Genomic DNA, 17,091 nt, shown 5'->3' with positions numbered 1-17,091 from the left:
CTGCCAAGTATTTTGTAAATTTACCGTCATTTTGTAATCACTGTAATAACATCAAATATCCTCTGTACCCGTGAAGATTCCATTCGTTTCCTCATCCATTTCCGGATGCTTCAGTTGTCGGGCGGTGTAGATAAAGAAACAGTGTCTTACAGACATTTTTGCTGAGAGTGAGGCCTGTATTGCAGTCTAAGTCGCATGTAAGTGGTCAGTGCCGAATTCTGAAGACGTTCCGCCTTTTTTTTTTTTGGGAAGACTAGTGAAGAAGTACTACCAGAGAATCTCGTTATCTACTCTTGACCAGATCAAAAAAGAAAGAACTCCAACGTCATCACTGATTTGGGTGTGACATACGTCTAAAGTATGGATCTCGTTCTCCTTTCTGTCCTCATTTTAGATAACAGACTTTTTCAGAGCGATTCTCACTCAAGTTGGCGAAATCATGAGGCCTACATTTCGATGACAGTTTCTGAGAGTTAATGAAATTACTAACCCGCATTCTGTAATCGATTACGTGCATGTTAATCAAGAATACAAAATTAATATGCAAATTTCTGCTAGTAAATTACACTACTGGCCATTAAAACTGCTACACCAAGAAGAAATGCAGTTGATAAACGGGTATTCATTGGACAAATATACTATACTAGAACTGACATGTGATTACATTTTCACGCAATTTGAGTGCATAGATCCTGAGATATCAGTGCCCAGAACAAACACCTCTGGCCGTAATAACGGCCTTGATACGCCTGGGCATTGAGTCAAACAGAGCTTGGATGACGTGTACAGGTACAGTTGCCCTTGCAGCTTCAACACGATACCACATTTCATCAAGAGTAGTGACTGGCGTATTGTGACGAGCCAGTTGCTCGGCCACCATTGACCAGACGTTTTCAATTGATGAGAGATCTGGAGAATGTGCTGGCCAGGGCAGCAGTCGCACATTTTCTGTATCCAAAAACGCCCGTACGGGACCTGCAACGTGCGGTCGTGCATTATCCTGCTGAAATGTAAGGTTTCGCAGGGATCGAATGAAGGGTAGAGCCACGGGTCGTAACACATCTGAACTGTAACGTCCACTGTTCAAAGTGCCGTCAATGCGAACAAGAGATGACCGAGACGTATAAGCCCATACCATCACGCCAGGTGATACGCCAGTATGGCGATGACGAATATACGCTTCCAATGTGCGTTCACTGCGATGTCGCCAAACACGGATGCGACCATCATAATGGTGTAAACAGAATCTGGATTCATCCGAAAAAATGACGTTGTGCCATTCGTGCACCCGGGTTCGTCGTTGAGTACACGACCGCAGGCACTTCTGTCTGTGATGCAGCGTCAAGGGTAACCGCAGCCGTTCTCTCCGAGCAGATAGTCCATGCTGCTGCAAACGTCGTCGAACTGTTCGTGCAGACGGTTGTTGTCTTGCAAACTTCCCCATCTGTTGACTCAGGAATCGAGACGTGGCTGCACGATCCGTTACAGCCATGCGGATAAGATGCCTATCATCTCGACTGCTAGCGAAATGAGGCGGTTGGGGTCCAGCACGGCGTTCCGTATTACCCTCCTGAACCCACCGATTCCATATTCTGCTAACAGTCATTGGATCTCGACCAACGCGAGCAGCAATGTCGCGATACGATAAACCGCAATCGCGATAGGCTACAATCCGACCTTTATCAAAGTCGGAAACGTGATGGTACGCATTTCTCCTCCTCACACGAGGCATCACAGCAACGTTTCACCAGGCAACGCCGGTCAACTGCTGTTTGTGTGTGAGAAATCGTTTGGAAACTTTCTTCATGTCAGCATGTTGTAGGTGTTGCCACCGGCGCCAACCTTGTGTGAACGCTCTGAAAACCTAATCAATTGCATATCACAGTATCTTCTTCCTGTCGGTTAAATTTCGCGTCTGTAGTACGTTATCTTCGTGGTGTAGCAATTTTAATGGCCAGTAGTGTAATTATGCGCTACAACGTATGAGAACGTGCTGAAAAGTAATGCCTCTAAAATTTTTATTCCGTTCTCGATATCGGCTGGGGTATTACATGTCATGCATACTACTCGGTCGAATTTCCCTCTTCGCTGAGGCCAGTGGTAGCCCTCTGCCTCTAGAAGGCTCACAACTGTTGTATGTAATCCAACAAACACCTGTGTGGTGCATGACAGGGCCTCAGAAAACGAATTCGAAGAGTTCGTCCACACATGGCGCAACCTCTCTCTCAGCATGACAATGCCAGACCAAACATGAGCGCTGCATCTTGGCTTGCGTTCACTGTCATCCATCATCCTCCATGCAGTCCCGACTTAGCCACATCCGATTGTAATCTGTTTGGAAAACAAAAGAACGCCCTCGAAGACCTCATTTTGACAGTGGTGAAGCGATGGAAGCAGAGGTTGTGGCTCCATCAACAAAGTCAAATATTCTGCATTAACAATACGAATAAACTGGTGCCTCGTTGGAAGAAATGTGTTTGCCGCCAGGGTGCCTAATTAGACAAATAAATACGCAGACATGAAGACTGAATGTGTAGAATGTCAATAAAGTTTCTTTTATTTAAAAATCTTTAAGAGTTTTCACATAAAAATTCGAATGCATTAATTTTCAACATGCCGTGGTAATTACCAGAAATCACTTTTTTCAAAAACCCAATATGACGTTGGCCACTTGGGACAGCTATATCCGTTGGAAGGTTGTGTAATGCTCCTGTGTCGATAAAGCAGCGATGAGCTTCGTTTAAGAACCTTTCACTAATATCGCTGATATATTTTTTTTAAATAAATGAATAATTGTTTTACGGCTCCCTCGCTGTCGCGAAGGAGACACACTTCCGTCTTATCACTAATTACGCCTTTTCCATTAAAGGTGCGGTAACCATTTTGTAATACGTAACATTTCACATAAGTATCGTAAAATATATTTACGTTAATTCAATCAGCTGATCTAATAATTTAATTAGCATTAATCATCGCTATATTATATAATTACCCATGTTTATCATTACAGCTTTATATTGTCAGTGGGACTATCGCCATATGCCGATAACAAAGAGGTGCATCTGGCCAGCAGCAGTTTTCAGTGCTGTTAGTGCAAATTGCACGGCTAAGATATCTGAGAACATCGTCTTCTCGAACGTTTAGTTTGGAGATTTCAAAATCCGGTGCCTTCAGATTATTTTGTCATTATTTCAGTTTCAAATAACACGGTCAAAAAAAAAATGGTTCAAATGGCTCTGAGCACTATGGGACTTAACATCTATGGTCATCAGTCCCCTAGATCTTAGAACTACTTAAACCTAACTAACCTAAGGACATCACACAACACCCAGTCATCACGAGGCAGAGAATAACACGGTCACGGCATCCTTTGTTGAACAGGAAATGGCACAACTGCTAATATTTTCGCAGTAAGATTACAGATCTACAATCCAATCCCACTCACTTTCGCCGTTGCTTATTTAAGGCGCTTCTTTATATCTGAGCTACATTTTGTTACAATCATTAGATCTGAATCCAGCATCCAACCACTAGACCTTTCAAGGGATCGTCTGGAAAAAATCATTGCCCTCTTTTCATGTTATCCTTTATTAGTGAAAGAACAGATGTCGTTGTTGTTGTTGTGGTCTTCAGTCCTGAGACTGGTTTGATGCAGCTCTCCATGCTACCCTATCCTGTGCAAGTTTCTTCATCTCCCAGTACCTACTGCAACCTACATCTTTCTGAACCTGCTTAATGTATTCATCTCTTGGTCTCCCTCTACGATTTTTACCCTCCACGCTGCCCTCCAATTCTAAATTTGTGATCCCTTGATGCCTCAGAACATTTCCTATCAACCGATCCCTTCTTCTCGTCAAGTTGTGCCACAAACTCCTCCCCAATTCTATTCAATACCTCTTCATTAGTTATGTGATCTACCCATCTAATCTTCAGCATTCTTCTGTAGCACCACATTTCGAAAGCTTCTATTCTCTTACTGTCCAAACTATTTATCGTCCATGTTTCACTTCCATACATGGCTACACTCCATACAAATACTTTCAGAAACGACTTCCTGACACTTAAATCTATACTCGATGTGCCGGCCGAAGTGGCCATGCGGTTAAAGGCGCTGCAGTCTGGAACCGCAAGACCGCTACGGTCGCAGGTTCGAATCCTGCCTCGGGCATGGATGTTTGTGATGTCCTTAGGTTAGTTAGGTTTAACTAGTTCTAAGTTCTAGGGGACTAATGACCTCAGCAGTTGAGTCCCATAGTGCTCAGAGCCATTTGAACCATTTATACTCGATGTAAACAAATTTCTCTTCTTCAGAAACGCTTTCCTTGCCATTGCCAGTCTACATTTTATATCTTCTCTACTTCGACCATCATCAGTTATTTTGCTCCCCAAATAGCAAAACTCCTTTACTACTTTGTCTCATTTCCTAATCTAATTCCCTCAGCATCACCCGACTTAATTCGACTACATTCCATTATCCTCGTTTTGCTTTTGTTGATGTTCATCTTATATCCTACTTTCAAGACACTGTCCATTCCGTTCAACTGCTCTTCCAAGTCCTTTGCTGTCTCTGACAGAATTACAATGTCATCGGCGAACCTCAAAGTTTTTTTAATACCTACTCCAAATTTTTCTTTTGTTTCCGTTACTGCTTGCTCAATATACAGATTGAATAACATCGGGGACAGGCTACAACTCTGTCTCACTCCCTTCCCAACCACTGCTTCCCTTTCATGCCCCTCGACCCTTATAACTGCCATCTGGTTTCTGTACAAATGGTATATAGCCTTTCGCTCCCTGTATTTTACCCCTGCCACCTTTAGAATTTGAAAGAGAGTATTCCAGTGAACACTGTCAAAAGCTTTCTCTAAGTCTACAAATGCTAGAAACGTAGGTTTGCCTTTCCTTAACCTTTCTTCTAAGATAAGTCGTAAGGTCAGTATTGCCTCACGTGTTCCAATATTTCTACGGAATCCAAACTGATCTTCCCCGATGTCGGCTTCTACCAGTTTTTCCATTCGTCTGTAAAGAATTCGTGTTAGTATTTTGCAGCTGTGACTTATTAAACTGATAGTTCGGTAATTTTCACATCTGTCAACACCTGATTTCTTTGGGATTGGAATTATTATATTCTTCTTGAAGTCTGAGGGTACTTCGCCTGTCTCATACATCTTCCTCACCAGATAGTAGAGTTTTGTCAGGACTGGCTCTCCCAAGGCCGTCAGTAGTTCTAATGGAATGTTGTCTACACCCGGGGACTTGTTTCGACTCAGGTCTTCCAGTGCTCTGTCGATCTCTTCACGCAGTATCATATCTCGCATTTCATCTTCATCTGCATCCTCTTCCATTTCCATAATATTGTCCTCAAGTACATCGCCCTTGTATAGACCCTCTATATACTCCTTCCATCTTTCTGCTTTCCCTTCTTTAGTTAGAGCTGGGTTTCCATCTGAGCTCTTGATATTCATACAAGTGGTTCTCTTATCTCCAAATGTCTCTTTAATTTTCCTGTAGGCAGTATCTATCTTACCCCTAGTGAGACAAGCCTCTACATCCTTACATTTGTCCTCTAGCCATCCCTGCTTAGCCATTTTACACTTCCTGTCGATCTCATTTTTGAGACGTTTGTATTCCCTTTTGCCTGCTTCATTTACTGCATTTTTATATTTTCTCCTTTCATCAATTAAATTCAATATTTCTTCTGTTACCCAAGGAGTTCTACTAGCCCTCGTCTTTTTACCTACTTGATCCTCTGCTGCCTTCACTACTTCATCCCTCAGAGCTACCCATTCTTCTTCTACTGTACTTCTTTCCCCCACTGCTGTCAATTGTTCCCTTATGCTCTCCCTGAAACTCTCTACAACCTTTGGTTTAGTCAGTTTATCCAGGTCCCATCTCCTTAAATTACCACCTTTTTGCAGTTTCTTCAATTTTAATCTGCAGTTCATAACCAATAGATTGTGGTCAGAGTCCACATCTGCCCCTGGAAATGTCTTACAATTTAAAACCTGGTTCCTAAATCTCTGTCTTACCATAATATAATCTATCTGATAGCTTTAATATCTCCGGGATTCTTCCATGTATACAACCTTCTTTTATGATTCTTGAACCAAGTATTAGCTGTGATTAAGTTATGCTCTGTGCAAAATTCAACCAGACGGCTTCCTCTTTCATTTCTTAGCCCCAATCCATATTCACCTACTATGTTTCCTTCTCTACCTTTTCCTACATTCGAATTCCAGTCACCCATGACTATTAAATTTTCGTCTCCCTTCACTATCTGAATAATTTCTTTTATCTCATCATACATTTCATCAATTTCTTCATCATCTGCAGAGCTAGTTGGCATATAAACTTGTACTACTGTAGTGGGCGTGGGCTTCGTGTCTATCTTGGCCACAATAATGCGTTCACTATGCTGTTTGTAGTAGTTTACCCCTACGCCTATTTTTTTTATTCATTATTAAACCTACTCCTGCATTACCTCTACTTGTTTTGTATTTATAACCCTGTATTCACCTGACCAAAAGTCTTGTTCCTCCTGCCACCGAACTTCACTAATTCCCACTATATCTAACTTTAACCTATCCATTTTCCTTTTTAAATTTTCTAACCTGCCTGCTCGATTAAGCGATCTGACATTCCACGCTCCGATCCGTAGAACGCCAGTTTTCTTTCTCCTGATAACAACGTCCTCTTGAGTAGTCCCCGCCCGGAGATCCGAATGGGGGACTATTTCACCTTCGGAATATTTTACCCAAGAGGACGCCATCATCATTTAACCATATAGTAAATCTGCATGCCCTCGGGAAAAATTACGGCTGTAGTTTCTCCTTGCTTTCAGCCGTTCGCAGTACCAGCACAGCAAGGCCGTTTTGGTTGTTGTTACAAGGCCAGGTCAGTCAATCATCGAGACTGTTGCCCCTGCAACTACTGAAAAGGCTGCTGCCCCTCTTCAGGAACCACACGTTAGTCTGCCCTCTCAACAGATACCCCTCCGTTGTGGTTGCACCTACGGTGCGGCCATCTGTATCGCTGAGGCACGCAAGCCTCCCCACCAATGGGAAGGTCCATGGTTCATGGTGGTGGCGGGGGAGGGGGGAAGAACAGATATAAACTGAGAAATACGTGAGGGAGGAGGATACAGATATAGTTGTTCATGTCTCACGCATTTGGTAGACATTGGCGTACGTATACTCACGTTAGTGCCATGTGGAAACGGTCGTCCTCGTAACTAAAACAGTGCTCACCCCTGCTACAAAGACGTAAAAAGCCGGCCGCGGTGGACGAGCGGTTCTAGGCGCTTCAGTCAGGAACCGCGCGACTGCAACAGTCGCAGGTTCGAATCCTGCCTCGGGTATGGATGTGTGTGATGTTCTTAGGTTAGTTAGGTTCAAGTAGTTCTAAGTTCTAGGGGACTGATGACCTCAGCAGTTAAGTCCCATTGTTCTCAGAGCCATTTGAACCATTTGAAAGACGTAAAAGGGGTAGGGTCTGCAGGGTTGGCAACACGGACTATGTTTTTAGTCGTGGAAGCACACTATCCAAGTTATAAATGGCCTGAGATAGCGAAACCCTCTTGTTCGCTGCTCTGTCTTGCCTCATTCGTTCGTTGGCAGTTGCTTATTCGGTCTTTGTTAACGTAAACTTGAGTGCAGCAGTCCACCGCCATGCTAAATAACTAACGTCATGCTGACCTTCATTATCTTGGAATCAGACTTTCAGAGTCCAGCGTTGTTATTAATTCCGTCGGGTCGCGGGAACATGGCACTGACGTACACAAGAGTTGGGACGCCACGCACTCCTGCGGTCGACGCTACGAGCTGCTGGTTACGTAACGCGTCCTGTCGCTAAGCTGGTAAGCGCTTAGCTTCAAAGTCGCCCCTTGCGACGAATCTCTAGGACTCTCTTGGCTACATTAGAATTCCTATTCTCTCTCTACGTAGTTTTCCCCATAGTGTATTTTAAATTCGAATCATTTTCATTGTTTCTTCCCAACCATGATAGTCCCTTAGTCTACTGCCATCCCGTCATTCCGCCTTTTTTCTTATTTACTGGAGTAAAGACTTATCTGTCTTTTTAGTCTTTTTAAAGTTTAAATGGTTTCGCGTGTGTAACAGGGCTGTTTCCACTGACAGTCCACCATCGTCGATTAGTGTCTCCCATAATGAAAAGGACTGCCTTAAAATATCATTTGCGTTTGAAGAATATGTCTGAATTACGTTAAATTCGCCATGTTTCTTGTCTTTAACCGTCCCACTCGTTCTAATATGATTCCTACAAAAATTTTTGGCAGTCTACATTCACATCATACTCCGTAAGCTAAGTAATGGTGTGTAACGGAGAGTACTTTCGGCACCACTATCTGATCCCTCCAACCCTGTTCCACTCGCGAATAGTGCGTGGGAAGAATGATTCTCGGTAAGCCACTGTATTGGCTCTAATTTCTCGAATTTTTTCCTCACTGTCCAAAAAAAATGGTTCAAATAGCTCTAAGCACTATGAGGTCATCAGTCCCCTAGACTTAGAACTACTTAAACCTGACATCACACACATCCATGACCGCGGCAGGATTCGAACCTGTGACCGCAGCAGCAGCACGGTTCTGAACTGAAGCGCCTGGAACCGCTCGGTCACAGCGGCCGGCCCTCGCTGTCAATACCCGATTTGTATGACGGGGAAAGTAATATGTTGTCCAATTCCTCCTGTAAAGTGCTGTCCAGAAGATTCAACAGTAAATCTCCGTGATACACAACGCCTCTCTTGTAACGTCTGTCAGTAGAATTTGCTTAGCATCTCCGTAACGCTCTCTCGCCAGCTAAAGGATCCCGTGACGAAACGCGCCGCTCTTCGTTGGATCTTCTCTATCTCTGACTGATCATACCTGATAGGGATCCCAAATAGATGAACAATACTCAACAATCGGGCGAACAAGCGCCTTATATGCCGCTTCTTTCGAGGATGAGTTACATTTCCCTAAGATTCTTCCGATGAATCTGAATCTGGTATCTGCTTTTCCCACTGTCAGTTTTATGTGGTAATTCCACTTGAGGTCGCTCTGGAAAGTTACGCCTAGATATTTTAAAGATGCTCCAAATGGCTCTGAGCACTATGGGAGTTAACTTCTGAGGTCATCAGTCCCCTAGAACTTAGAACTAATTAAACCTAACTAACCTAAGGACATCACACACATCCATGCCCGAGGCAGGATTCGAACCTGCGACCGTAGCGGTCGCGCGGCTACAGACTGTAGCGCCTACAACCGCTCGGCCGCCGCGGCCGGCAGATATTTTACGGCAGACGCTGTCTCCAGCTGCTTGTCATCAATAGTGTACCTGTACAGTAGTGGATTTCTTTTCCTATGCATGCCCAATAGGTTACATTTATTTAGGTTCAGGGTCAACTGCCAGAGTCTGCACCATTCATCAATTCTCTGCAGGTCATTCTGCAAATTCTTACTATCTTCTGGCGTTGATACTTTGGTATAGATGCAAGTAGGCTGTTTAGGTTTTTTTATTGGTAACGCCAACTCTGTATGAAAATCACTGGCTGTGCTGTGTGCAGTCTGTGGCTGCTTTGCATTGTTGTAATACTCGCCATTGTAGTGTTAGGCAGCTGGCTGTGAACAGCGCGTAGCGTTGCGCAGTTGGAGGTGAGCCGCCAGCAGTGGTGGATGTGGGGAGAGAGATGGCGGAGTTTTGTAATTTGTCATGAACTGCTATATATATTATGACTATCAAGGTAAATATATTGTTTGTTCTCTATTAATATCTTTCATTTGCTAACTATCCCTATCAGTAGTTAGTGCCTTCCGTAGTTTGAGTCTTTTATTTAGCTGGCAGTAGTGGCGCTCGCTGTACTGCAGTAGTTCGAGCAATGAAGATTTTTGTGAGGTAAGTGATTTCTGAAAGGTATAGTTTAATGTTACTCAGGGCCATTCTTTTGCAGGGATTTTTGAAAGTCAGATTGTGTTGCGCTAAAAAAAAAAAAATGTGTATCAGCTTAAGCACAGTCGTGTATAATTGTTGAAAGGGGACGTTGCATATGTCGACCCTTAGCCTAGGATACCTCACTGGAATCTTCTGATTTTTCTTGTAGTTTGTGTAATTAGTGTAGATTTTGTTTATTGCTAGCGCGTAATTGTAGAGAAAATCTCCTTTGTAGTTGCAGTCTTTCATTGTTGTACAGCAAAACAGTTGTGGCATGCATGTAGATTTGCACCAAGTATTTCGCAGCTGCGTTGGCAATTAAGTAGACATTATTTCCATTGCTATGTTATTTTATTTTGCTCTTCAAATTGTGCTTTTCTGTGTTATCGTGTGAAATATTGTGACAATAATGGCGTGTGAAAAACGTAACACTAGGCTCCAAAGTAAACTGAGAAATAATAGTGACGACGGGCGTAGCTTGCCAGCACCACTGTGTAATGAATTAACAGACGTTCAAAGTAGTAATTTGGTAACTGTGCATAGGGAAATGGAGCGGGCTGCAAACAATGGCGTAGACAGTGAAACAGGTAGTGAACAGGGAAGCATTATCGATCGATCGGTCGGCAACAGCTCGCCTCAGGAATCCGAAAAGACAGGACACAATTTTGCAAATACTGTAGATTCAGGTTTTGCGTCCTCACCGTTTTTTCAAATGAGTCAAGAAACATTTTCCGCTTGTCAAAATGTGAATGTTGCCGGTGCAAATTCACTGCCGAAAAGCACTGAGGAACATGTTTCAGACACCAGTGCATTGTTATTACAATTAATGCAACAAATGGGACAAAAGCTTGAAAAGTTAGACACAATGGAACAACACCTGATACAAACACAGCAACAGTTAGACACAGTGGAACAAAATCTCAAAAAGTTAGACACAGTGGAACAAAATCTTCAAAAGTTAGACTCATTGGAACAAACTCTTGAACAAACACGTGAAGATTTAACTACTGAGATACAAAACATTGAATCGAAATGTCAAAAAGTCTTTAATGACGTAAAAACACAAATTTGTGAGCACTTCCAACCTATTTTTTCGCGTCATGAAAATGCACTACAGAATCACGAAGCAGCCATAAAAGAACTGCAAACTATTGTTCATGAAAATCATGAGAGCTTGCAAGCAAAATTTGACTCAGTTGCATCTACCGATACGGTTATGCAACTTGCAAAAACTCAGGAAAACTTAAAGGACACAGTAGATACGATTTCAACACAAATGGACACTCTGAAACTTGGTTCAGAAAAACATACAGAGGAAATGATTTCACTATCGGATAAAGTAGCCGAACTTTCAGATCAGTTCACTAACTTATCTACAAAGGTAGATGATGATCTGAATGACACAACACCTGTAGCCTTCACGGACACTGAAGAGTATGAACAAATTAGAAAATTCAAACAAAATCAAAATCAAATCAATACACAGTACAAAAGAGAAATCCGGGAAGTACAAGATCATTTGGCACAAGTAATACAAGAATTACATATTTCAGAGGACACTCGCGCTCCAGTACGGGAAGAGGGACATAGAAATACGGAACAGACACAAAATAACAACACTGGGCACTTCGGAAATTGTGAAAGAAGTTGGCAAGGTACGCCGAATTTTGAGATGGAACCGCCGAAACGACGTAACAATGACCGACATGCGACTTGCCGACATGATGATTTTGACTATAAGCTGTTCATTACTACACGTAAATTCAAAACATTTAAGAATTCTGGCAACGACATTCATCCACAAGCATGGCTCCATCAATTCTCTCATTGTTTTCCTCCCAACTGGTCGTTAGAACACAGATTAGAATTCATGTGTGGCTATTTAGAGAATGAACCAGCTGTAAGAATGCGATCGGTCATTCACGATTGCCACAGTGAAGGAGAATTTTACCATGCCTTCCTCTCAGCATATTGGTCTCAAGCTACACAAGACCGAGTAAAACATAGCATCATAATGATGAAACGTTTCGAACAATCTGAATTTTCCAGTCTTATGAAATATTTTGAAGACATGTTGCATAAGAATCAGTATCTTTCAAATCCATACAGCCCCTCAGAACTCATCCGCATTTGCTTACTCAAATTGCCTGAACATTTACGACATATTATTTTGGCAGGATGTTGCAAAGACGACATTGAAGCTTTTCAGGGACTGTTACAAGAATTGGAAATTGACACTGACAATTGCGGAATGCGGAAACAGGAACACAACAATTACAGGTCACATCCGTCACAATTCCTCGATAATAACTGGACGCGACAAGGCTATTCTCACAACACATATCGTGACCAAAACAGACACCACCCATATGACAACCACTGGCAGAGTAATAATAGTTACAGAGAAAGATCGCATTTCCGTAGTAATGAATATGACAGAGACAATCATAGAAATAGACAATATGACAACCAGAACTATTATTATCAAGGGAGACAGAATAACTTCAGACGCAACAGTTCAGCGCGCAGTTACGACTCAGGGAGAAATTCTCCACCACATGACCGACAAACAAGAAACTATGTAAACTACCGACAGAACGACAGACGTGAATTTCATCAGAACTGGCGGGATTCTAACAGAGCTGGGCCCTCTCGGCAAGGCGAATTCGTAGAAGTTAGGTCTCCTAATCCCAATAACGACGCGCGCCAACAAAGAGACAGACAATGACTCGCACAGCAGGCAGCCGCGTGCGCCAGGTGGCTCAGAGAAAAATAACATAGACGCTAACCTTGAGAAAAATTCCAGTATTCTTTACCGACGTATACCGCCTGACAATTGCATTCAAGTTCAAACTCTGAGTACTATGAAGAGTAAAGGATTGCACCACACTTCACATGTAAAACCGCTTATTGAGAGATAATCTGCTTTTTAACTTTGTCTTTGCCATAAAACTCTTAACTTCACATTTCTAGTATGCATTGTCAGACTTAGAATCTGTTAACATACAACAATGTTTGACGTTAAATATCCAATCAAGAACCTAGGGAACATTTTTAAACAGAAATTACGAATGCATTGTTATAGTGAACAGACGACACAGTGTTGTATTTGTACATTCTTGCTTGTTAGTTGCACGATTACGTAACGACTATAAGGCTCACATACTTAGAACATTTACCAGTACTGCTAATGAGATTTTAATGCAACATTTTGGTTTACTTGAAAATACATTCTAGATTTAAAGTACTTTCTGTGAGATACCAGATGACACAGTGGTTAGTTTATGTGACAGCTACACGATTTTATCACGACGCTACTAATGAGTGACAATTTACAATGTTGCTTTTGCAGTGTTTCTGTTTTATATCTGCACAGTTTTCTGAATTCTTCTGGAAAGTAAAACATGTTTTAGTAGTAACTTTTGTGGTATAGCTACAATGAGACAGCCTTTTCTGTAGCACAACAATACGTTACAGCACAGTAATTTCTTAAGTGTACTAACTAAGATATCTTTATGCTAAGCATTTCACTTTTGTTTATCATGAGGTAAGTACATTGACTTCTGCAGAACTTAGCTTTCGGAGGACAATAACTACGACACTTCCACAGAGATTGTCTTACAGCAAGACACACATATAGCGCTACAGGACACGTATTTGAGTGATTAATTTCACACTTAAAACATGCATTTTTTAAGATATTTGAAGTACAATGATACAAGGGTTTTCCGTTATATATTTCATTCCATTGCTGTAATCTGTAACACCTGAGGGTATAATTACATTAATCCTCAGGGGGGGCACACACCTACTTTGTGTACCATGTGTGTGGCAACCACAAGGAACCCTAGCTAATATGGTATTTGCTTATACAACTTTACACATCGGTACCATATTTCTCTAACACACAAATTACACAGCTATCTGATCATGTAACTGAGAGATAAACTTTTTTTATTACATCAGTGACAGATGTTTACGCAATTACACAGTTGGATAACTTCACACTTATGAAATTGTATTTTGTCTGTACTTTGTGAAATGCTCATATTTTTTCGGAACCATTGTGATACTATGAGAGCTTTGAATGATATATTTGGTAAGGGAGCATGATTTTAAAGTATGTTTGAGGCAGATGACACTTTTGACATGAGCAGAGAATTTTTTTTAATTATTGGAGGAAGCTACGACGATTTTGAGATTTGACTGAGGTGTTATGATGTTATTTTTACGATGACGATGTGTATTATGCTGCTCAGGTATGTTTATGATTAATAGGCTGAGGCTATATGAGTTATTTGATTATGCTTCATATTTATAATGACGAAATATTGACGAGTGTCGATGGATACGTATATGTGTAATAAGGTAAGGAGTAATGAATAGTGGGTAGGGACTCTTGACTTGTGAAACAGGATGTTGGAAACCAAGAATCGTACTTTAAGAGTTATGAAATGTGTGTAAATGCGTGAATGTATCACAATGCCGGCGAAAATTTTTTTGGACACTTATATTTATAGGATTTTGTTTCTACAGATTTGCAACGCTAATTCTTGACCTGTGAAATATTTTTATGTGAGACTGTCACTGTAGCGGAAACTGCTGTCGTAAATATTTCCGTAAGAAAGTTAAGTGACCACCTGCACGTAATGCGTCGCGGGCACCCACCTGGGTGACAGCCACCCGAAAAAAAAAAGCCATTAGCCTTTCAGCGGCACAGGTAGAAAAAAAAAGGGGAGGCCATTGTCCGCGCTACTGACATTTCCTTGTTGAAAGCATACTGTGGAGCTCGTAATTTATGATATTTACTGAAATGCCTAATAAAATGACAAGAAATATTTTTACATCTGCACACCTGATTATGACAAGCGTCTTTCTATGAGAGTTGAGAGAATTTCTACTAACTTATGAAATGTCACATGACTACTGAATGATATTTTTATGCTTTGCTTTTCATAGTTGCTTATTTCATTTGACATCTGTTTTCCAGTTGTGTTGCAGCATTGGTTTCATAAAATAAAATTAAATGCATTTGCTAATGTGAACACTTTCTGTCAACAGATCTATTAAATAATAATTTTGTGATCCACATTCTTCAAAAAAGGAGCACTTGGAAAGGAAAGAACAATAAGAAGGGACTAGTAACAGTAACTGCACACATAATATTCTTTTCAAGTACATGGTAATATTTTTTTTACAATAAGTTGTTGTGGTGCACCACTTTAATTACATAGATATTAAGATGTGAATATACATTTCCCTTATCTGCATTGTTGTTTTTACTGTAATATTTTTTCTGCTTGAGCTATGTCATGTTTAGGTATAAGTTACTGCTGTTTGCCAGGCGCAGTGTTACTGAATTTGACTTTGTGTTACTCTGCTAAGCCAATTTTACTACTCATTTATTTTTCTTGTTGCTGCACATTGGCTCATATTAGTTGTAATGTTGCATTGCTTGGTAATTTAGATTTACTGTAGCTTGCTTTGCAGTTTTCCATTTTTTTGGTCATTGTTGTTTGTGTTACTTATTTTGTGCTGCTGCATTGCCTCGTTCCTTAGTTTAGCATCTGAGCTCAGTAGATTTAAGTTAGCTTAAGAGGGAGTAGCCTCTAAGAGAATGAGTTGCGATGAATTGGAAGAAATGCATTGAGAAGTTATACGAAAAAAAGTACAGAAAACAAGTTTAGGTAGGATTTTCTTGGAAATAAATGTTGAGGTAAGAAATGTGTGAATATATAAATACAGAAAGCATGCTTAGATAGAATTTTTTTGGTGGAAACAAAGGATGAAATAAGAGGAAAGATATATGAAGTTTTGGGTTGGACTGCAGTACCAAATGTTACACTGAAAACGAACCCTGTCCTTTCCTATTGGTGTTATCCCACTATGTGTTTGTGTACCCTTGTGTATTTGTTTTCTTCCTGTCTCTGTGTAATTTAATAGAATTTTTTTCTCTTTTAATATTAAGCTACATTCACTATGATGAGGAATACTGTTATCCTCGAATATAATAGGCATTAATAATATGTTATTTACTTTGTAAAGATGTTAGACATTATTAATTCTGTTCTGTTTAATGCTCATGTGTGAAGTTGATGTTTCGAAAGTTACTCTGATCTTTTATGTATGTACTTATATCATAATTCCTGTAACACTGATGTATATGTTATTTCGATTCTTTTGTAAAGCCCATATTACTACAAATGTTATCTGTATTATTATGTTTTTAATGATGTATTTTGTACCTTTGTAATTGTATTCTTATGTTATACGATTGTAATTGACACCAGTTCATCACATTAAGTAACTTGTAAGTTCCATTTTACTGCACACGTTTCTGTTGGTCATAGTATATGGACAATATGTGAGAAGTAGGGACTGTTAGTGTTTGCACATGTGTTAATAATTCAGCAAGGGACTGGATAACAGCATTGCTGGTTCTAAGGACAATTTCAAAAACTTTGTGAGTGCACAAGTGGTGGTTTATGGACTTGCTATATTATCCGCAAGACTCTTCAATGGTGATTGTGCACCTGCACAGTCACAACAGATGGCTGCTGGCTATCTCTGCAAGGACTACAGTGGGTCTGCATCTTTGATGACCCACCAGTACCATTATCTCTACAAGGACTACAGTGGGTCTACATCTTTGATGATCCATCAATACCATTATTTCTACAAGGACTGCAGTGGGTCTGCACCTCTGGTGGCCCACCAATACCGTAATCTTTACCAGGACTACAGTGGGTCTGCTCTGTGATGACCTACCTACCAATACTCTTCAAAATTTCGATTGACTCTGCTGTGGGTTTGCTCTGTTGTGGCCCATTACCTGTATGCATGTCAAGAGTCAGCACTGTCTTTCCGTTGGAAGGACAACACTACTTCTTCAAGACTGCATGGAAATCCGCTACTTCCGTGTGCAGTTTCTTCTACTGTTCAGACTTTGAGAAAAACACTACTATTTTACCGTAATGAACGATCAGGACTGTCTTTATGGACTGTGAGAAAATTTGAGCTTTTGACCAACATTGTATCAATAAGTGTGTGCATTTGATTTCTTTGTTATTGTAATTATGAAAAATTTTATCAAATCATTATTGGCCACTGTCCAAAACAATTTGTAAAATTTTTTGTGGGGAGCATGGGGGCTATGTAAGTAGGC

This window comes from Schistocerca americana, chromosome 1 (genome assembly GCF_021461395.2).
Source record: "Schistocerca americana isolate TAMUIC-IGC-003095 chromosome 1, iqSchAmer2.1, whole genome shotgun sequence".
NCBI lineage: Eukaryota > Metazoa > Arthropoda > Insecta > Orthoptera > Acrididae > Schistocerca > Schistocerca americana.
This window is presented reverse-complemented; position numbering follows the sequence as displayed.